Genomic DNA, 22,701 nt, shown 5'->3' on the forward strand with positions numbered 1-22,701 from the left:
CACACCAGATGGCAACTCAATGTCACTTGGCACCTTAATTAGGAAAGTAGAGTTCAATGTGTGCCACCATGCAGACAGTAGTCCATGGCAAATCAATGCAGTGATAGGTGTGCTGCAATGTTTTGTGCACTGCACACACAACCACCCTGTTGGTTAATGGCATCTATGTGGCACTCCTGAATATACCTGTTTTTGGCTGAAGTGTCCAATGTCCATACAATAGCATAGCGGAACGTTTTGTGTACGTAGCTTTGACGAACATGCCACACTGTGCCCACACTTAAATGCATAAAACAATCAAAGAAGTTGCTTCAAATTATACATCCACCACGCCAAAATGTTTCTACACTGCCACACCATGATTTTCACTAGCTACAGGCCAGCATTAATAAGAGATGCTAATGCCAGCTGTTAGATAAAGCATGGGCCTGCTCGTTTTTGCAGAAATAACCCCAGAGGCCTGCATAATAGTGAGGAGGTAGTGTCTGAAGAACTGTGGACCCTTTACCATGCATTAGAAGCCGGTTTTGTTTAAAACGCTTCACCAGCTTATACTGATCAGGCTGCAGTTTGTAAGTGATGCAATCCTTTCTGTGTAGCCTTTCTGTGCATTGTTTATTGGGTCTCTTCTGAGTATCCTGTCCTGTCTATAGAAATAATTCCCAAAAGAGGTTTCTGTATTGGCGGTTGGGCACGCCCACACCAAGACTGAGGCCTGTCTCATCTAATATTCTTCCGAAACAAGTGCAAAAGAGCCCTTGTATCCCATTTGAGTGGCTGATGCTGCAGCCATTTTATTCTCACATCCAAAAACTTGCTGTCCAAATGAGTATGTATGTTTATGATTACAAACATTTGAATGTTAGGGTGAGTGTTGTTAACAGTGATGTGAGCACCAAGCCATGCATCTGTTCTGAATTTACCGATTCACACATCCAATCCTTTCATCACAGACTTGTTTATTCAATATAGAGATCTCTGATCATGGTTATAGTCTGGAAATGCTCTGTGATTTAATGCAAAGCATACATGAACCCTCACTGGTGCCATTTGTCCCCATTCCCACTGTCATAGAGGTATTTTGAAAGAGTACAATAAGAGTGTACGAGACTGTCCATCTTGGAATGATAACCTTCCATCAGAAAATAATTCATACGGTTAGTCTAGTATTGCCCCATGCGAAATACAAGTGAGGTGGTACGAACAGAACATCTGCAATCCCGGGGCAGTGGCCAGTGGACCCGCATTACAATGCAACGAAACCAGCTTCATTTATATAACAATTATTTATTCATATTGAGGAGGGATTTTGTCGCAGGACACAAATGTAGTTTGGGAGTGAAGTGTCCCAGTCGGAGGGGAGGGACACATTCTTGCCCTGGGCACCAAGTTGGCTAGAAACTGCCCTGGATAGAATACTGTTGATACCCGCACTCTGATCCACAGCGCTCTCAGAGTGCGGAACCCAAGACATCTGCCGACGGGCTCTCTGAGGAGGCCGGTTATCCAGCCTTTCACTAGGTGTGCAACCACCTCACCAGCTCACTTCATAAGCGAGCCGTACGGAAAATACTGGGGCCATCCCCTTCAGCCGCCCTTAATCACACGAGCGAGACATAATGAAACACAGCACTCCCGCAGCTCCAGCAGAAATCGACATGCACACATTTTATAACGTAATACAGCATCCTATCCAATGACAGAGCCCTTCGCCCATCAAAAGAGAGGCGGCGATATCGATTGGTTTGTCATTTTATGCAAAGCGGCAACGGCTTCATTACATACCATGTATTCTCTAATCTTCTGCTTCGACAGCTTTAATCCAGTTCAGTATGCAAGCCGCAAATGACGCAGGGCGGCCTCAAGAAAGCGGGTCCCTGGGGAGACAAAGAGCAAGGTCAAAGGGCGCCATCATTAGAGCGCGTTTAAGCTCGGGCACCTGCAGACCCATCGCTTATAGCCAATCATTGGCAGGAGCGCACCGTCAGCATCAACAACACGTGCAAGCAGCATCAGCACGCGCAAGCACCCTCAGCACCAGCACGCGCAAGCACCATCAGCGTCAGCACGCGCAAGCACCATCAATTCCTCCTTTTGAAAAACGATTTATACATGTGTGGCATTTGGGACTAGTTGTTGAGCTTCCATTTGAACCCAACCCTTTCAGCACGTTATTGCTCTGCTTCGCCAAGATGACAACTGATGCGCCTGGAATTAACTTTAATTAAAAAAATATAGTTATATATGATGGGATAAAAATAGCAACACTTTGAACTACACGCTACTTGGTAAAACATGAAAACTATTCTCGAACAAGTAACAAATAAGAGCCCGCTTAAATAAGCACATCATTACATTTTAGAAAAAGTACAAATCCCAATTTTAGTGCTAGGGATCTACCATTTTAATATTTGAAATAAAAATGAAAGGCCCACGCCGAATAACCGGAATGGAAACCCGTTAACTTTAAGCCCCCCAGATGCAGCTGGGGACATTTCATCACATTATTTGAATTCCTTCCAGCGCGGTAGTATTCCTGCAGCCAGCGTCTGAATTAGCACACATCGCGCTTAATGCTGCGGCAAGAAGGTCCTTCTCGTGGATAACATTCAGCACTCTCGCCTGCGGAAGATCCGAATTGGGAGGCCAGGAACTCTCCCATTCAGTAAAAGCAGCGCCCCACAAGAGCCACCTCTCTTCAGGGAAGTCAGAAGGCCCCAAGGACCCCTCCATTGAGGGCGCACCAGAGCGCATGCGCACCTTCCTTCCTGCTAGTCGTTTGGTTCCACTTTAGAGCTCCAAATGCACTGTAATTTGAGTACTCATTCAGCGTCCTTTCCAGGCCCGCTAAATCCCCCGGGATATGATGGGTGGCTTGCCGTTTGTAAAAGTAACCCCCTTACCCCCCACAGGTGTTGCTGGAGAGGCGGGGAGCTGTAGCCCAGATTTTGGTTCTAGCCCAGGATAGAAGCTCGGGTGCTACAACTAGTGCTTTTAGTGGGCTGGGCCCCGGCCCAGCAGTCTCCCAAAAGTGGTGTTGAGCCAGGGTCCCGTCCCACCACAACATTGGTGAGATGCATTATCCCGTTGTGGCTGCCGCCATTAGGTCAGACAATCTGACAGAAGTGTCAGCCAGTAACAGCATCGCATTTCTGTCAGTCACTGTAACTTCCTATGGTGACCTCTCATGCGAGGGGTCACCAGAGGAAGTTACTTTTCCTTTGTTTCCCCAGGTCCCCGTGGCATCTTTAACCCTTGGTGGGTCACTCTCTCTCACAAACACGCCAATGCCAGGGTGTGTGCTGTACAAACGAAATGAGCACCAGGTCCTAGGCGCCTTATGTGCTTAATGATTCAAGCTTACACATTTCTTACAGAGACGTTTGTACAAAGCAAGCAACAAACTTGTCCCAGTCCACTTTCTCGCAGTTGTATTCCAAAGAGTCAATAGTTGGATCAGCCAGTCCATTTTGGAATGGTAGCCTACCAGAAAAGCCCATATACATGAATGTGCTTTGCTCAGTAAAAGACGTAACATTCTTATTACGACAAATACACTGGTAGTGATTACAAATGGATATTGTAAACTGGCTCTTGCTAACATTTTGTATAGTTAGTACAGTTACATTTCCTTTTGTTTTAATAATAGCAGCATTTGCAATAAAATGAAACATCAACCCCACCCTCAAAATATCTTTGAATTTTCCTCTGGTTGTGCAGATGTCCGCAACGGCCGGGGTAGCTCTAGTAATTGCACAACAAGTAATGCAACACTCACAAACAGAGCACAACGCGTTATCTAGTTAGCTCAACAAAGGTGAAGTGGGGCACAGCTAGTCATGATCCATCACAAAAACCTTGTGTCTATTATTGTTTAAAACACTCCAATGCCTAAATCTGGGTTTAAGCTTATGACACATACCATGAGGAAACCAATGATGGTGTAGATTACGGTTTTCATACCTATTGTTTCTGAATTGTGTATTATAATAATAATTTGGCATTTCTATAGCGCTACGAATCCTCAGGTATCTGAGCGCTGCTTATTATTACCCACGGTGTGTGGTGCTCATTTATCGACCTAAGAAGGATGAAAGGCTGAGTTTGGCCCTGCCAGAATCCGAACCTGCATCAGCAGGTTCTGCATGGATGTCAAAGCGAGCGCTCTACTCGCTGTGCTATCGGACCAGCTACACTTACACTAAAGGATCTGGCCATTCCTGGTTGACTGCGGAAGGCTCTCTGTGGGATTGGAGGTGCTAGAGCTTTCACAGTGAATGAATGATGGGAGCATGCGTGATGCAAATCATGGAGGTTTGCGCATTGTCCTCAAATGCTGGGGGATTGGAGCATCACCGCAGCTCACGTCAGCACTGTGAGGCCAAACGTTCCATGCGATCCAGCCAGGCTTCGGAGATGCGACTGAGCATCCAGCCCCGGGGAACTGTACCAATATGAGACTACCCAAAAGAACAAACCAACAGTTTCAATTCATCCGTAACATCGAGACCATCGACCAGAGCAAACATTCAAGTCTTGTGCTTCATCTGTCGAGACGACTCAGAGTCAAAATCAACAACTGCATCCCAAGTGGATATCACAGGCCAATCGCAGAGATAAGACTTGTTACTCCCTGGTTCAAAACATTGCCACACGGTGCAAGAACACAACCAGGGACTGGTCACACGCTCTGGAATAAGCTGCCAAGAGAGCAGAGGAGTGAAGAATACGCAAAAGTCTGGCGAGAACTTAAGGCAGAATTGCTCAAACGGTCCCTAATCCAAAGGAGGTGTGAAACGATGAGCCGGCTGTTCCAGAGGACTCCGATAGTCAGGGAGCCAACTGGGCCTTAGACAAGATGACTCCCGACGGGCACTCATACCACCAATTAGGGGTGTTGCTACGTCTGGAAAAGATCCGGGGCTATGCTAATTTTGGGACTGTCAGGACTGGGGGGTAGCTAGCCTTTTTGGTTGTAATCCCTGAGATTCTATCTGGGGCTACAACCAAAAGACCCGGGGCTATAGCCCCCTCAGCAACGCCTCTGCCACCAATCAAACCACAGCCCTAACTGGCTTTCAACATGGACTACCTTGTAGCACTTGCATAGGCTGCAATGCGATTACTAGTACTGTGAATGCTTTAGGAGGATTCACCGCTGACCCTCTGATCTTTCCCGTCACCCAGACCTTCTCCTCTTTGGGTTACATGAAGCAATTAATCCATCACCGGCACACCACAAGTCAAAATAAAGTATTCTGGTGGCCTATTGTCACAAGTCCAATAGCAACCAGCCCAAAGTGGTGCAAAAGTCACATGTTCCAATTTTGATATAATCACCAATTTCTAGAAGTGTGACATTTTAGTCAACTGTAACAGGGGCCCCCGTACAAAAGTTTTAAATGAGCGTTCACCACGCATTAATTCAAGGCAAGTTGAGCACCAACCAATGCTCAACAAACCCTCATTTTGTTAAGTTGAGAACTAGTTGAAGTTTAGTTGAGCTTTGATTGAGAAATTACAAGGATTGCATGGAGTTTTGCATTCGAACTTGTATGTAAAAATCTCACCCAGAGCTCAATTTCAGTACAATTAAGCAGTAGTTGAAAGCTCCTGGTTGAACTCGCTATTGATTTTCTAGTAGGGGCAGAGTCAAGGGGTGGAGGAGGAATGGCTACCGTTCCCATTCTGGGGAAGGAACACCAAAACAAAACCCAGACCCACCGATAGAGGAAATGGGAGTTTGGGGAGGAGGGGCTCCAGTCTTTGAAAACCCTCAGTGTGCCTTAAATTTTAAAAGTGGTGCCACTATTTGTTGTAGAATGCCTCCTGCTACTCTTTCTGGCACGTGTTCTCTTCATTTCTGAACATCAACTCCCAGAACACCCCTGGGTACAAAAGAGAAAATCTGGACCGGATCCTAATGAGGGGGAAAACAAACACTGCAATCAAGACACAGTATCACAGCCTTAACCGCTTTCCAACATCGACCAGAACCTCAGAAAAGTGCAGAACTCGCCACAACACAAAAAGAAAAAACGAACGCCATACCACTGGCACGTGGCAGAAAAATCATGGAAATCATCAGAGACTGTCAGCAAAATGACTCCGGGGAAAGGAGCGGGGCTTAGAGTTTCTGAATAGCCTGAATAACACAGCCCCTGGGGAAAAAACAGGCACCGATTGGTGCAGAAAGTCAGGTGAGTGCTGCAGCCAATCGAAGAGGGAAGGGGGCACAGGGCCACCTACACCACAATATAGAAGAAGAAGCAGAGTGTGGGTTGGAGGTCAGAGGAGATGAAGGTGGACCTAATGGCCAGGTAGAGGGTGGGGGATGGGCGGAGGAGCAGAGTGCTAGAGGAATTAGCAGCAGAATTTAAGCAATTTAGCGTAGTGCTGGAAATGAGGGTGGGGTGTCTAGAAGGTGCGGAGAGGGAAAGCTAGAGATAGCTTGGGAGATAGGAGTAGGGCAGTAGTTAAGGAGGGAATGGATGTTAGGGGAGATTAGGGATAGTACAGAGGGATGTAGAAGTATTGTGCGATGAGAAAAGTGCAAGGGAGAAGCAGGGCAGGAGAATAGCGAGTGTGAATATATTGGAAGGGTGAGCAGGACACAAGATCCCCAAGTAAGAGTTAATGCGCAATATGAAGAAGGCGGAGTAATTGTGTGGAGAAGGGAGAATGGTAGAGCGGAGGAGGGAATAGTAGCGTTGGGGAGGAGCAGGAGAATTAGTAGGATCAGAAAGGCAGACACATCGTAAGGTGGAGGTAGGTGATAGACGCAGGAAGAAATATCAGGGAGACGGTGGCGAGACACATGGAAGAGTCGGAAGAGAGGGACATCAGGGAAACATAGTAAGGAGAGAAGGTGGAGGAGTTGGGTGGGGGAGTGCACAGGGAGAGAAGAGTACTAAAGAGAAGAGTGGGGTTTGAGGATCCAATGGCACATCCATACACCACCCCATAGTACCAACATCACTGACAGTTTAGGGCCTTTTACTACTTCCCTGAGGGATCTTTGATAACTAGAGCGTATGCCTTTATGTCATCCCAGTGTGTAAGACAAGTTATTAGGCAGGAGGGGTTACCGTTACCTGGATAGTAAATAACCTGTGCCAGGATTGCCTAGGTTGGGGAGGAGAGGGAGAACATGCACCCCCTGCTCCAGCACAGCGCAGCTCATTAATCCATCCGTTTGTCATATTACTGAAATCAACTTGTATCATCACGAAACCAGTTTGCTCATATATGCAACATGTCTGTTATTACTCGTTAAAAACCCTTAGACTCTCTAGGAGACTGAATTCTTAAACTGTGACAAAACATACTTCCCCTTGCAGCCTTTACTCCCTCATCAACTTTAAAATGGCATTTAAAGAGGCCCAAACCTATCCCAGTTTCTTCACTCACAGAACTATGTTAATGTTAATGTTTAAGATCATTTGTACCGCACACCATCACCACCGGAGTGGTCCCCTGGTGTTCTGGCGTATCGGAAAGATAAGAGTGGTAGGGATGGTTTAGTAGGGTATAGAGGAAAAGGTATAGCAAGAGTTGTGATGTCCCGTTGACAGCTTCAGTTCTGTTTGCACCGTTTGCTGAGCTTGGGTGCGATTTACGGCTCATAGATTCCCATGTGCTGTTGTGCAGGGCTACGTCTGGTTTGTTTTGTAGTGGCAGTGTGGTGAAGTGTGTGCGGATTGCTGTGCAGAGAGGTGGCTGTGTTCATTTTGAGTTTGAGATGTGTAAGCGGAGCGCAAGGTTTTACGGTTGGGTTAGCAGAATTTTTATGGCTTTTCTTAACACGTTGCTTTGGACTTCTGTGCTCATCATCTGTCTGTGCTGTATGTTGGGTGTTTTGTAGTGGTTTGTTCCCTGGGTAATGTGCATGGTGGTGGCTTTCTCTGTAATTGTCTAGATGTTTGTGGGCATGTGGTTTTGAAGGCCTCCCCCAGCCCCAGGCTGGGGATGACTACGGTTGGCATATTTGGTTGTCCCCAGGTTTCTTGTGCGGGATCCTCAACCCCAAGGGCCAGTGTGCCCCAAGACCTCCTGGGGTGCCTGTTATTGGTTAATGCTTCCCCATCTCCAGTACGGGGTTCCGTCTCTGGGGTAAAACTAGAGTGGGGTATTGGAGGGAGGTTTTTTGTTGGGCTCTCTCTCTGGCTTGTTCCTTTCATGTATGCTTGTTGAATGGTACTCTGTTTCCAGTGAAGGCTTTGTTTTTCCTAGTCGTTTCCTTCCGATTCTGAGGTGAAGAGCCAGTGCCACAGGAGCCCTATTAAGGGCTACAGCAATGCATGCCACAGGTGCCCCATTACGGGATACAGCCCTGCCACAGCTGCCACATTACGGCATGCAGCAGTGGCACAGTGTGCACATTAGTGGGTGCAGCAGTGCCATAAGGGTCACATTAGGGTCTACGTCTCTGCCACATGGGCCACATTATGGGCTACAGCAGTGCCACGGATGCCGCATTAGGGGTGCAGCAGCGCCACAGGGACCACTTAGTGGGTACATCAGCTATTGGAAGAACAGCAATTTTAGTTCATGGGATGTGGAATGTGTGACATGTATTTTACTTTAATATCCAGACTATGGGACGTTTGAGTGATATTTTGACCTCACGCTGAATGCAGCCATGGGTTCCTTTTACACTAAATTTAGACTGTGTGTTTGAACACTGCGGGTTCTGAGCGGGCGCTTTAGAGGCTTGGATGCCAGTGGGTGCCTGTGCCCATGCAGTCGCCTAACCAGGAAATCATGGCTCAATTTTGGCCTTTTCTGCCCATGCTCTTCCATTTTTGGACAGAAGTGGCTTGTACCACTGTGGAGAGCACCATTTGCCCTGCAGTTGTCATTGCTCAGGCACACAATAGGGACTCAGCATGGAGCCCTAGTGGACAGCATTGCTTCCCCCTCTGGCACATCGCCCTCATCAGGTTGGGGGAGGGAGGAATGGGGAGTGAGTGTTCAATTGATCGTAAGGTTAGAACCATTCCCATTTACGGTTTCATGCTATTGGTTCTTTCTGTAACCTTTTATATGTATGCAAAATGGGTAATATACACTGACTTGCGTGTGTGTACTCTTCCAAGGTTCTTCAGCTGAGAATATTGTTAAAATAATGGGTTGAAATAGTGCATTTTACAGCACCTTTGAAAAATTGGGTTTAAAGTCACAGTTTACAATCAGTTTTGTATGGTAGCACATGAAAAAAAAACAGATGCAAGTTACCAACAGTGCACAGGACCATTTCCCAACGTATTTTCATTATACGTTTGCCTACAGCCTATGCCAGTATATAAAGAATGTTCTTGCTGGCTGTGCCCATAGGTATTACACCAACAAATGAGACAACAGCGAGATGGAAAAGACCATAACACTGCAGCTTTAAAAATGACTGAAAATATGCACATAAAGCAAGGTCTTCAATCACAAAGTAGTCTGAAAGTGTGACGGATTGCCATTGGCAAGCGTGCGAAAGCCCTGACTTATACAGGTAGATAATTCTGTTTCTGAAAGGAGGGTCTGCAAATCAGACTCCCCGTTTATAAACTCCATGCCAACAACATTTTTATGTACCTTTGTTGCACCAATGTCCTAAAAACTGCAGCACCTGTTCTTCAGTGGCACAGGGCAGGTACAAAGGCCACATGCATATGACCTTTGAACCTGCCCGACTGCCGGTGGATACCAAAGTCACTGGAGCCAGAGGTGGCATAACTCTTGCAACTCTGAGCTAAATTGTAATACTTGTTGTCACATCAGTCTGCTGGCAGGGAAATCTTTATGTATTGGGTACTGAGAAGAGCACCCAATTATTAAAGCCACAACAATTTGATATCATGCCAATGTCAATCCTGTGAGCCAAGGCCAGTGATGTCGAGGCAATGTATGTATATGTCTAGCTTGCTTGTCTCCAATGCTCCACGTGAGACAATGACCAGAATGCTGCCTTCCTTGAATTCCCCAGAAGAAAGGGTAACGCCTCCGCAGATCATCGAAGTTCTCACCAGGAGATGTCCTGGGAAACCTACTTTAAAGGGGCACTTGCATAACAAAAGGCAGCCTCATACCAGCATGCTGTACAACAGAGGGCCTTTGAATTCCGCAGGCATGGAGAAAGGGCAGAGTGAAATTAGCCATGGAGGGAAAGGTGGACCTGAAAAGGGGTTCCACCATCTTGCTTTTTTGTTGGGGCTCTTTCCCTTCCTGTCTCCTCCATTTCCTGCAGGACAAGGTACTTTGGGTAACATGAAATAAGATAATGGTCGCTTGTTACAGCAACAGGGAGTGGACCCCAGGCAGCAGTACTGTGCTTGTCCAATCCCGAGTGGCAATTTACCTTTGTAAGGAAGGAGTCTCCCACTTCTTCCTTGATTCATCTTTGGACTTTGAGAAGTATTCACTGGACCCCTATTGAGAATGCAGTCCATTCCGAAGTCCTCTAACAGGGAGGTGAAGATAGAAAGCATCCAAGGCGGAGGAGAGTTAAGTCCTCTAATCCTCCCCATAGACCAGTGGCAGTGTCTACAGTTTGGAACAAGGCCTGCCCTTCTGCCAACTGAGCTGGAACAAGGCTAATCACTAGAGGTGAACGATGCCTCTAGGCACCAGCCACGTTCCCAGGACTGGGAGTGTAGAACAAAAATGACTCATCTTGTCCTGGAGCCCCTGTATTAGGACTCCCAGGAACCAGAATGGGCAATAGCCGCTGCATTCCTGTTTGCACGGCTTTGAATGACATTCAAACTGCATTAAAAAGCACCAAACAGACAGGACCCGTAGTGCTGCTTTTGGCACATCACTGCTTCGAAGTGTTCTGCATTTTAGAACCGGCTCAATGATGCATTACACCAGCACCACTCATTGCCCCCGGCTCACTTCTGCAGAAGCCCTCGACTGGTGGCTTCATTGAGCAATGTATATAGCCAACAGGACCTCGCCTCGACCCGACCCGACCCAAACACAAAGTCGAACCACTGGAAGCCATCAAGTCACGCATTGACTAGACTCAGCTGTAACATCATCTCAAGCAGACTACTGCCAATCTGAATATGTTGGACCGTTTTAACGACACTGCATCGAATGCCAACTCGAACCGCACAAAGCTCTGTCTCAACACAGACTCACCGCCTGGATCAATGCGACTCGCAGCATCTCGTTACCAGTTTGACCACGTGGAAAGTGCATAGAAGCCTAGTTTGACACAGCCTATCCACTGAAGAACCCTATGCCCTGCTCCACTTTGTGGGATCGTACAAACTGATTAGCCCACCTTTTCAATCCTTTTCTTGAAAGACATACCCTTTTTTGAACTTGGCATTGCAGTTTCTTGCCTAAGCCGGCCGCTCTACTACCCAGAATGCCATACTTTACTATCAGCAGTTTATGTTTTTTTCTTACATGGGTGGGACTTTTGCTTGTGTTTTTTGGATAGTTATTTGAATTTGCATGATTTAATTAAAAGTCTAGATTTGTATAGAACCTTGATTAGACATTCTTTTATTTTGGACTGCTGTAATATTGTTATTTTGGCTGCTACTGTTATCACCTCACACACCTCCTGAGGGTACAGCCTGCCCAAGGCTCACGTTACCACAAAAGACGAAGGAAGTATATCCATCGGGCTGTGTGTGTTTTACCTTAATAATTGGGATCGCTGCTGGTTTAGTAGTAGGGTAGGGCTGTGTAGACTGTTAAGCCACTAGTCACACCTGTGCTCATGCCGAGCCGCCATCATTTCGTCACAGAAACACACAAACACCAACGCACCTCATTATTTGATACAAAACAAACACATTAACTTGTTTGCTTGGCGTGCTAGCCCCAATGACCTCACAAAATCCCTGATTTTATTAATTCACCATTTTATAGGCATCAACAACAGACAGGCATAATAATTAACGGTAGACAAAAAAAACCTGTTTTTCTCTGTAATAGCGTTGATCACCTTAGTGTATTGCGCAGGTAGAAGAGCAGTCTTAAAGACAGTAATAATATGCATCTCCAACTTCTAACCGCTCAGTCTGAGGGAGTAATGAACATAGCATCCGGGAATCTGTGCAGCTCATAAGAGAAAGCATCCCAACAGGAGCCTTATAAAGCTCATCGGCTGCCCATAAAATAACAGACTCAGTGCTAAAGATCAGCTCCAAGCGGCACCCAGCGTATCCGTATCCTCCAGCCATGCTTAAAGAGGCGGCTCACTCGAACCAACCCTAAGCTGCACCCAGCGTATCCTCCAGCCATGCTTAAAGTGGCAGCTCACTCGAACCAACCCTAAACTGCACCCAGCGTATCCTCCAGCCATGCTTAAAGTGGCAGCTCACTCGAACCAACCTCAGCCCTAATCTGCACCCAGCGTATCCTGCAGCCATGCTTAAAGAGGCGGCTCACTCGAACCAACCCTAAACTGCACCCAGCGTATCCTCCAGCCATGCTTAAAGAGGCGGCTCACTCGAACCAACCCTAAACTGCACCCAGCGTATCCTCCAGCCATGCTTAAAGAGGCGGCTCACTTGAACCAACCCTAAGCTACACCCAGCATATCCTCCAGCCATGCTTAAAGTGGCGGCTCACTCGAACCAAACTCAGCCCTAAACTGCACCCAGCGTACCCTCCAGCCATGCTTAAAGGGGTGGCTCACTCGGACCAACCCCAACCCTAAGCTGCACCCAGCATACCGTCCAGCCATGCTTAAAGAGGAGGCTCACTTGAACCAACCCCAACAGCTTCCACGTAAAGCCAACAATATGGAGACCAGAGGAAGCAGAGCCCAGACAATACCGACCCGTGCCTGGTGGCACTGCACGGGAAGGCTTGACACACTCTGCTGCTGTGCCTCACCCAATGAGCCACCAAGACGCCAAGAGAGCGAGCACTCCATGCACATCACAACATAGAAATCTGATGGTTCGATGGCATTACAATCGCAAAAAGCTAATCAAATGAATGGGCTGATGACGCTCACAGGATCAGTACATGGGCAGTCATCTCTACAGGCACACCTTGGTTTTTCCCCATAATGTAGTTTCTACTGTATCCCTCCGAACGCCTCGTTAATGGTCTTAAGAAAATCCTCACATTTAACGTACAATGATTCGTGTCACTTTAAAGTAAGATTGCCCATCATAAACAAAGATTATTGGAGCTCTTAAATTGTATAGACAGACACGTCATTTCAGGGTAATCATTAGACGCGATTCCCTTGCATCTGCCAGTGTAGACTTCAAAGGTTTTATGCAAGCAAAGCTAACAGCCCAGATGTAAGTAATCCAGAAAGCTTCTGTCGTATTTAAACCCGGAGCAAAGCAAACGGCAAAATCACAGAGCTTCAACAACTCAACTTTGTGCTGAAGAAAATGTAAGTCCCCAATTTCAGAGACGCGTTGCCAGTTAGTTCACTGGAGAGATTGCCTCCATGTTGATTGGTGGCCTTGGGCATCCCTGACTAGAAACCCCTTTCTGTTCCTCTCCAGGGCATAACACTATGGAAGACTCCTCCTTTATAACTGAATGTACCCACGCTAATTGAACAGCGTAGAACTGTTATGCGGGGCACTGCACCCTTATAAAGCGAGCCCCAGCATTTTTAGTATCAGATTTAGAAATGCAGTGTCTTTGCCCTCTAAAATTACACGGTTAACCTCAAAAACGAACATTGTGTGGGTTTCAAACATGGATATTGCCCTCAACAAATGCATTCAGTGCCCTCCAAGTCTATAGGAGGACAGATTTTTGCAAATCCAGGAAAGATCACCGAGCACTGTAAGGCTCGAGGGTCTCAATTCTACTGGAAAGATTCCCTGAAGAATTTGACTTGAAGGAAGACCAAACAATTCTGGCACTTGATCTAGCAAGATGGAATTGTTGCCTTGTGCTTAGGAGGCGGTTGCCAGGCCACCAATGCCCGCTCTGCCATCCCATCCCTCACGCAAATATACAGAATTGAGAGTACGTAAAATGATATATTAGGTGATGTGTTGGCTTAGGTCATTAATGATTGGCTCACAGTGCCCCAAAGGCAAGAGAAACGAACATCGGCAAAGTCAACAGTTTTAGCTTTTGTCTAGGCATGGGATAGGCATTTGCGAGGATGTGCCACAATGGCCATAATATGGCAACAGCTGAAAAATGGTTTGATTACCTGGGCAATTGACAGCAGAACCTGGCAAATGCCTATCTAATACCTATGCACAAGCCAAAACTGTTGGCCTTTTCAGTGTTTGTTTTTAACAGGATTTCAGAGCAAGGAACACATAGAAATCAAGTAATTGAAGGCACATTTGGTTAAGACCAGTTTAGTGCATGGGTAGCACATATACACATGCAATTAAGCCATTAACACAAAGCAGACTGCTTACAAATAACACTGGTGCGACAAAGTTCGATGTTAGTGCTTGACAGAGGTAGCTCAAAGACATCCCAGGAGGATGTTTTGTGCAGGAAGGGTTAGGTAGAGGGTGGGAATGGCTATAGAGATCAACATGGCCATGGGCAGTCATTGGGTGGGTTAATAACAACACTGTTTCCCTCTTCACATCATATCCCTCCTAGCTGGACTCTGTGCAATATGTTTTGGTTTATGGGTGGTGCTTAAGTGGCACCTGTTAGCCAAAACTAACCAGACTAAATGGGTTAAAAGAACCACAATGAAAGAAGTAACACTCCTGTGGAGTCATCAAGTTCTACCTGCTGTTGTGCCTCTACTCTGGTCTACCAATCGCACCGCCCTCCGACAGCATCTTATATATCCAGGCTCTGTAGGAAGGAATCTCATCACGAAACATGTCTCCCCCAACAAAGAGCCCACCAGGGACCCGTGTCCGCCCCTCTATCGATGGCCTGAAACGGATGAGTTCTTGGGGAGCAATTTATAACAAGAGGTAGGCATGTTTCAAAGAGTGCGAGTGGTTAGATTTCACAGCCGACTAGGAAACCCGCACACATACACAGTTAAGTGGCATTTTTCTGTACAAATGTGTATCTACTAAGGCAAGGTTTCATTTCTGATAAATGATACTAGAGCGGCAAAAATTACAAAATGGGCAAATGGACGTGTGCGATTTAGGAACACATAAAAACCATGACCATCATCCATTAAAATACCAATATCAACCCTGACTCTGACCTGAGTGAAAGCAAAATCTATTACTCCTCAGGGGAAAAGAGCGCTGGTACTCAGAAGATTAGTAGTATGGACCAATGAGCAAAAAAGAAAATTTATGTCGCACACCAACTATGTATTACACTTTAGAATGGTCACAACTAAAAACACAAAATCGTCAAAAGAAACGTTTTTAAAACAATACAGCAGCACACATGTTTAGGATCCAAGCGCAGAACAGGCTGTGGGATATCACCGGCTTTAAACCGTTTCCGGGACCGAGTTTTGATTTGCTTTTACAACGAGAGATTTATTTTCACCACGTGTGCACTTTCATGAACACAGGCTACAAGGGACACCCGTACAAAATGGCGGGGATGAAAAAGGAACAGCAGCGCACTCGACTACAACTCCATTTTAAATGTACTCATTAATTTGCCATTTCACATAATGTTAACCAGTGAATTGGGCGTGCTGGGAAATTACTGCTGTATTCCTGAACCCAAGGGCAGAAAGTGAATGGGATAGCACTTAAGTCAACTGAACGAAATATATACTTTTGTTTTTTTTAAGCGTGCACACAATGCGGAATGTGACACAGATATTCCGGCATTACACACTTTAGCAGTGCACACACCCTTAAAAGGATACACCCTCACTTGTCTATACCCACTTTAAGGGCTTCCTGCGCACAAGAGAACCCACCAGGAGTAATCATCATGTCTAGCTACACTTGACAAACTTTGCGATTCCCTCTACATCAAGGCCAGGGGCGTGTGCTTTTTATTCATAACATGCTTAGTGCGGACTCAGGATTCGAACCTGTGTTGTTCTGAGTGGTCTTGCTTCCAAGAAAAATGTGTTGCCACCGAGTTCCACTACATGCGACCACCCAACCCATGGACACAGACTTCATTAAACTTCATGTACAGCCAACTCACTGGAGCAGACCTTTGCTCTGAAAAAGTCTATGGGTGAAGGCAACGTGATGAATCCAAGGATGTCATCACTCCTATCCCTTGGGCGACCTTCCCCCATGTAGCCAGCGGACAGCAGCTGCTACCAGACCCTGACCCCGGGGGCAGCTATATGAAGGAGGACCACCTGGGGTGTGGGGGTGTGACTCTCAGGCAGACCCGATGACATCAGTGGAAGAAATCACATGCTCTCCCTTTTCCTTAAAGGATACGTCCACCGCCCCAAGGCCTTGATAACATGCTGCTACTCTTACTCCTCCCCTCTGTATAGAGTTGGTGCATCTAAGTTCCAAATTCGCACAAGAGAGGATATGTGGACCACTGAGGAGACAGGAGTAGTGAAGGTCACTCCTCCGGTAGCTCGGTATCTATTCCCTCAGAGTGATCTGAAACCTTATTTGTCATTTAAAACTGTTGAGAATACTTCTCATGGGTGTAATTTTAGGGGGGGGGGCTGTTTGACCCCCCCCAACTTTCGTGGCACACCATTTTATCCCCACTCATTTAGCAGGGGCACCTTTTCCTTTAGATGTCATGTCCCCCTCAACATTTTCAGCAAAGTTACTCCACTGATAAACTCACCATACAAATCATCATGTTTTTCATGCAAAACTACTGGCAATACATTTTCAGACTCTGCCTACAAGTTGCTGTAAACTGACGTACCTTTTTCCAACAGACGAAATACTGCCACGAGGAAGCCGAGCCGACTAATGAAGATTAATGACCAAGAAAGCAAGCAGCGCTCTAGTTGTTACAAGCACGTATCAGCGTGTTGGACATTTAAACTGAGAAACCAGCTGACACAGGAGAGCCGGCTGGAGAGGTTGAGTCCTCGCGGTACTGACCGAGGAACTGCTGGGCGAGTACAAGGTCCGTGGAGCCAACCGCCTGACGGGGGAAACCAAAGAAGTTAGATAGTGGAGGCTGGTATACCGTGAGATTGCAAGAGGAGTAAGGTCGGCCTCCTGACAGAGCAGTACCGAAAACTCACTGCCGCAGCCTAGGGCATCGCGGAAAAAGAAAGCAGGATGCCAGCAATCTGCTGCAGGTGCACCACGAGGAAAGTAGTAACCACTACAGCAGACGGTGAGTCCAAGTGAGGGAGAAGGAAACACTGGGGTATTTTGGCAATGGAATCAAAACAAATAACAATGGATGAAGCAAATAAAACGGAATGAACGTTGCCATATTTATTAAAGAAACAGACCAGAATGAACATAAGAGATTGTCAAATTTGCGAGTATGTGCGAGATGCATATAATAAAGCCCTGGAAGGGGAGGCATTTCAAGCCACAAGTATTTTGCATATGAGAAGAAGTGTTTACTTATAAAGAAAGCCCAGACAGGAGAGTATACCAGGTATTTCAAGTTACACATGCTTTGTACATGAGGACAAGTGTTTGCATGTAAAGAAAAGCCCTGGCAAGAGAGTATACCAGACACTGCAAGTCATAATAGTTTGTGTACAAGGAAAGCAAATATTTAGATGAGAGAATCCCAGCAACAATCTTTAGAATATGCTGTGGGAGAAAATCCTGATAAGATACGTCAAGAATATAGAGAGTAATTGAGATATCAAGGAGCAAGAAGAAACCAAGCAGGACAGTACACCAGGTAGTGTATAAAGAACCAGACTGTCAGCCAAGCTACTTTGTATATTATGTTTATTTTGATCTAATGGAACCAGTATAAAGCTGAGAGAAGCTAAAACCAGGGGAAGGGAACTACCCCTATGCATTTGTGAACTTTATTCATATGGAACCTTTGTGTTGGAGTTAAGCATTTTTCTTTTGGAACATGTGTACACTTTCCAAGGACAAAGACATTTCCCTTTTCACTGTATAGTTGATTTTCGGAATGTGAGGGTCAGAATAGTACTTTGGACACAGGACAATTTGCTTTAGACATCTTTACCAAAGGACAGACCCATACGTTTTGTTTCAGGTAGGGAAAATGCCTCCTAGAGCAGGGACAGAGGCATGTTCTACACCCATTTCTGTTTAATAAAAGTCTATGGCCAAAACCATGAATCACCTGTGTCTGAGTTTCATTTCTGACTCCTCACAGCAAGTTTTCGTAGCCGGTCCAAATTCTGTTACATGCCTGCCAAATTCCCTTCACGATCAGTTTTTTTCTTCAGTTTAAGACTTCTGACCACTATTTGTCTATCAGCATAGGATTCAACATGTGCCTACAACTTTAAGATCTTAGCCCTGAATTTCTAATTAACATCTAAGCCCATTTTCCCTGGTTTATGGGGAAGCAAGGCCACGCAGGTCGATTTCACCGGCCAGAACCAAGAATTTGTCACAATAAAATGCACCTTCACAACAGACCCAGCACATGAGGTCTGAAAGTTGACCAAGTCCACTCTTTCCCATTTTAGAGAGTATCTGCTTTCTTGGCTGGACTCAGGTTGACACGTAGACATTAAAATTCTTGCTCGGAGCCTGGACTGGTGGGGGCTTGAATATCTAGTGTGGACCTAAAGTGAGTCAGTTCCTTCCTACAGACCAGTAGTGGCACCTCATGGCCAGAAAACTGAAAGGAGAGCATGGGAAAAGGGCACATGGCCCAGTCGGTCCGGCCGGCCCAGACAGTGGCATAAATCTTCCAGCCTAAGCATTCATGCGACACTGGGCACTCCAAGGTTTTCGTGGTTAGCCAAACAGGCTGGCCCTAAAAACCACCAAACGCTGAGGTCCAACCACACAGTAGAAGTATTACCCCCGTCTAGGAATTGGGACTGGTTCCAACCAATTCAGAAGTTGGGGGACGGGGCTCAGCCATTTTAAGTGTGCCTCATGGTTTCCCGAAGGGAATGGCCCAAAAAAATTGCTGAGAGCAGAACTTCAAAGAAAATTCATGAGAATCTCAAATATAACCAAAAAGATACATTGGGCTCCTAATGCTAAATTAGGGTGCAACCCTGCAAAGCCAAAGCTAAATGGAAGCTGCCACCAGTCTACTCTCTAAAACCAATTTATGGTTATTCACCCTATGACCAAAGAGGGGTGCTTAAAAAGCACCAGACACCTAGGAGCCATATAGGCTACCATAAAACCATATATTAAGAAAGGGTTTTGTTGTTCTGGCAGGGGGACTTCAGTAGAAGTTCCTCTGACCAGAAAAATAAACCTGTGATCTTGGAAATCAAAGGGAGAGAAACAAAAGATTTAGGGGTCCATAAAATGAGACGCAGATCTCCCCAAAATGGAACTGTGCCCTAAAACATACCACAAATGACTTGCCTGAACTGAAAAGCGGCAGCCTTCTTTTATGGTGCAGAATAATCATGGGATGTGTATTATCTTTTGGCATGTGGAGCAGAGGTGTGTCCAGCAAAACACAAGTGTATTTCATTACCAAGGAGCATGGGTGCTTTTCCATGAATGCACAGGTGGGGGAAGCAGATCTTTTCATAAAGTTGCTCCTGTTAGGAAGTCTATGGGCATGAGGGTTCTAGTACCTCAGATAAAGACATGTTAAATTAGGGATTTTCGTCTTAATAAGTGGTAAAGGGGCGTCCATGTATGGGTTCCATGTGTTTTTACCAAAGAAAGTTCACTGCAGTATTTTATAATTTTTTATTGCAGACTGTGTGGCTTCGCCCCCCTCTCCCCACCACCCCGACCCCCGCCCTACAACCCTGCCCCAAGCCCCCCTCCCCACAGCCCTCTGCACCACCCCACTACTCACCCTCCTTTTATCCAATATTGCTTCACCCAAACATCCCCCCTGAATTTTGCAGCACAGAATCAGTAAAAGGATGGAGTTACAATAAGGGAGTCTACTGGGAAATCAATCACATTTTCCAATTACAGGCGGAGAGCATTCTTCTGCGCGTCTCCATCTCGAAACGGATGGAGAGAGCATAGGACCATTTCTGGCTCACTTGGAGATCTCCCGAATGCTGCTTGCTTTACAACCAGACTTCAGGTGTAAACCAGGGCCTGAGCGCTTTGTGGGCTGACAGTTCCAGGATAGATGATAAAGATGCTGCTTCCAGGCTGACCTCACAGAGTCTCTGTAGCGATTGATAGTCCATTATCCAATGCTGCTTCAGGGACTGGCAGTCTTTGGTCCTGTAGGTCTTAAGGTGTAGAACGTGTTAAAGTGGATCATTTAAGGCACGTTCTCCTCATGTATGGGCTGCAGCTGGCTTCCCATTTGTAATCCTTGGTAATCCGCCTGTTCAACCTGCTCCTGTGTTCAGCCAGAATTTAAATCTAGATGAGAAACAGCGGATTTCAATTTAACGCTGTTGAGACAAAGCACTCATCTTGGGCAATAATAAACGGAGGCTCAATTAGCCCTGTTAAGCTATGATATGATATGTTTATTTATATAGCGCCTATACACAATGTGTTTCAAAGCGCTTTACGGCAAGGGAGGGAACAAGGGAAAATACAATGACATTCTTACAGGCCACGAACAGTAAGGATGTGAAATTAACTATCGTACTCGGGCTGACAACATTTCAGATAGTGCAAGAGCTAAGACATAGATAAGGAAGGGAGGGGGAGAGTGGGAAGGAAATGGAAAAAGACAGGAAGCAGAAGAAGCACTCTCTCCATCCCACCCGCATGAGTGCGGGAAGCGAGTCCTTTCTGGCTGGCAGTACTGGAGCTCCAGAGCCTGTGAAAGAAATGCAATCTCAAGCTGACAAGCCAATTGAAAAGTAATACTTAACGTGCCACTAATTCACCGAGCCGCCAGTCGGGAGATATTAAGAGGTTGCTTTTGCACTTCTTTAATTGAACCTGGAAACAAGTGCTTCAGGCCGGAAAACAACACTTCACAGGGGATTTTTCCGGCCGCTTTGTTTCAGCTGCTGCTAGCTGCGTTATCACACCGCCCCTTTGCAAAGGGGGAGCATTGGTCCGAACGCAGCATCAGATACACTGACCCGTCAGATTCGGGCCACAGTGCAGGGCTTCTTTGCAAGCGAAAGCATTTGACCGAGTGACCGTGCAAGGAAGCGCGAGCCATCCGGATGCTGAGGGCCACAGACTGATATGAACCCTCTTTTAATCCTTAATGATAAGCAGGCATATTAATTGAGGTCTGCCAAAAACAAGAGATATAACCTTCCATTTTAATAGGCACCTTCTTAGGTGGGCCATCCGGAGCATGTGAAGCGGGATGCAAAGGGAACTGCCCTCTCCACCAGGGACGCACTGATTTAGGTTTGTAAAGTATGATACTCGGGTGTTCTTTCTATGGCAATCTCATGTCCGACAAGGCTTCTCTATTCGTTTCATGGAGCCTATTCTTACCAGCTCTACTCTGATCAGCCTCCATAAATGCTACAAAGGATCCAGACTGCACTGCAGTCAGACACCAATTGGGATTGGTTCATCAACTCCAGCTTCAGCTTACAGATGTCTGTCTACTCAGTGTCACCCATGTTGTTCATCATGATTTGTCACTACATATCGAAGGGGCTTTTAGGCCCTCACTGAATTTAGGGCCCCAGTACGACATCATAGAATGGAGGACCCCAGTATCGTGGTTACAGAGGATTAGCAGAAGTCAGGCACACCTCATACAATTCAAAGAAACAGTTGCTCCTGGATGGACTCACTAAAACGACATTTTCAACTGCCGTCCATTTAAGTCAAAACACTACTCGGCTGCACACCCATCGAGAACTAGCCACTGAAGTTGCCAAGCACACACCACCCTGCAACAAGGCATAGTTCATCCAGTAGGACCAACGTCCTGGCAGGGACCAGTTAGACAATAGTCCTGCATGCTGCTGTCTTGTTAAAGTAATTGATCTTGCAATTTCTCATTTATGTCTGTGTAACCCAAACACACAATTACTCAAATGTATATCCATCTGCAATGTATCGATGTGTGAATTTCTGCATGCTAGCAAATGCTTATCCCACAATTTACTCGGGTAATGAAGTGCCTCGCTAACATCACAGGCCGGCCTAGTGCATGCCAACCTCTCTGCCCTAGGTAGCCTCTCAGGGCTTGCAACATTACTCTGCCATAAACACAGACACACTTTGCACTAACAACTGGCATTGCCAATCACACCCCGCCCTGAAACCACGCCCACTGCATCCTCTAGCTTCACTGTGCTGGCAGTCCTGAGCGTAGGGATGAAGCACTGGCTGTAGCGCAATCACTCATGCAATGTCTTCTTGATGCCTGTGAGTTTAGGGCCCTTTAGGAACGTGCATGTAATGAATGGGTCCAAATAACCAAACCAACTCAGGAAGATGGCAAAGTACTGTTTTATTAACAATTATCTAAAACGGGGAGTTACAACAAACATCATCAGACTTACGCTCGATTTCTCTCAACAATCTTTTCCTAAAAAACGGTTATATACCCAAAATACATCCAAGGTGACATCATATTACGTGGCAAATAATGAAAAACCTACTAAGGATCGAGATAGGCATAAGGGGAACATCTAAGTATATTTATTATCTATAGGAACTAGGACTGTGATTGGCTGCCCACTGACAGGTGGACATACCTCTAAAACATGTCATCTACAGAAACATTAGATACAAAGTTTCTCATTGGTCTTCAAACTATAAGGTCCTTCGTTATATGGACCACAATTGGTTGGCGACTCTACCTTCC

At 46.1% G+C, this 22,701-nt stretch overlaps 1 protein-coding gene across 8 annotated transcripts in view; it reads right to left on the reverse strand.

The window, feature by feature from the left end:
- The window catches only part of PAG1 (phosphoprotein membrane anchor with glycosphingolipid microdomains 1), an 846,294-nt gene that overhangs the window by 712,900 nt on the left and 110,693 nt on the right, over positions 1 to 22,701 (reverse strand). For 7 of the 8 annotated variants that reach the window (XM_069621261.1, XM_069621265.1, XM_069621255.1 and 4 more), the window contains exon 2: positions 1,786 to 1,877. The exons of the other annotated variant lie outside the window; for it this stretch is intronic. The gene's annotated coding sequence lies outside the window, so the exon portion shown is untranslated. The remainder of the gene's footprint in view (positions 1 to 1,785; positions 1,878 to 22,701) is intronic. 8 annotated transcript variants of the gene reach the window in all.

Source organism: Ambystoma mexicanum, chromosome 5q (assembly GCF_040938575.1).
Source record: "Ambystoma mexicanum isolate Mex_15411 chromosome 5q, UKY_AmexF1_1, whole genome shotgun sequence".
Lineage (NCBI taxonomy): Eukaryota > Metazoa > Chordata > Amphibia > Caudata > Ambystomatidae > Ambystoma > Ambystoma mexicanum.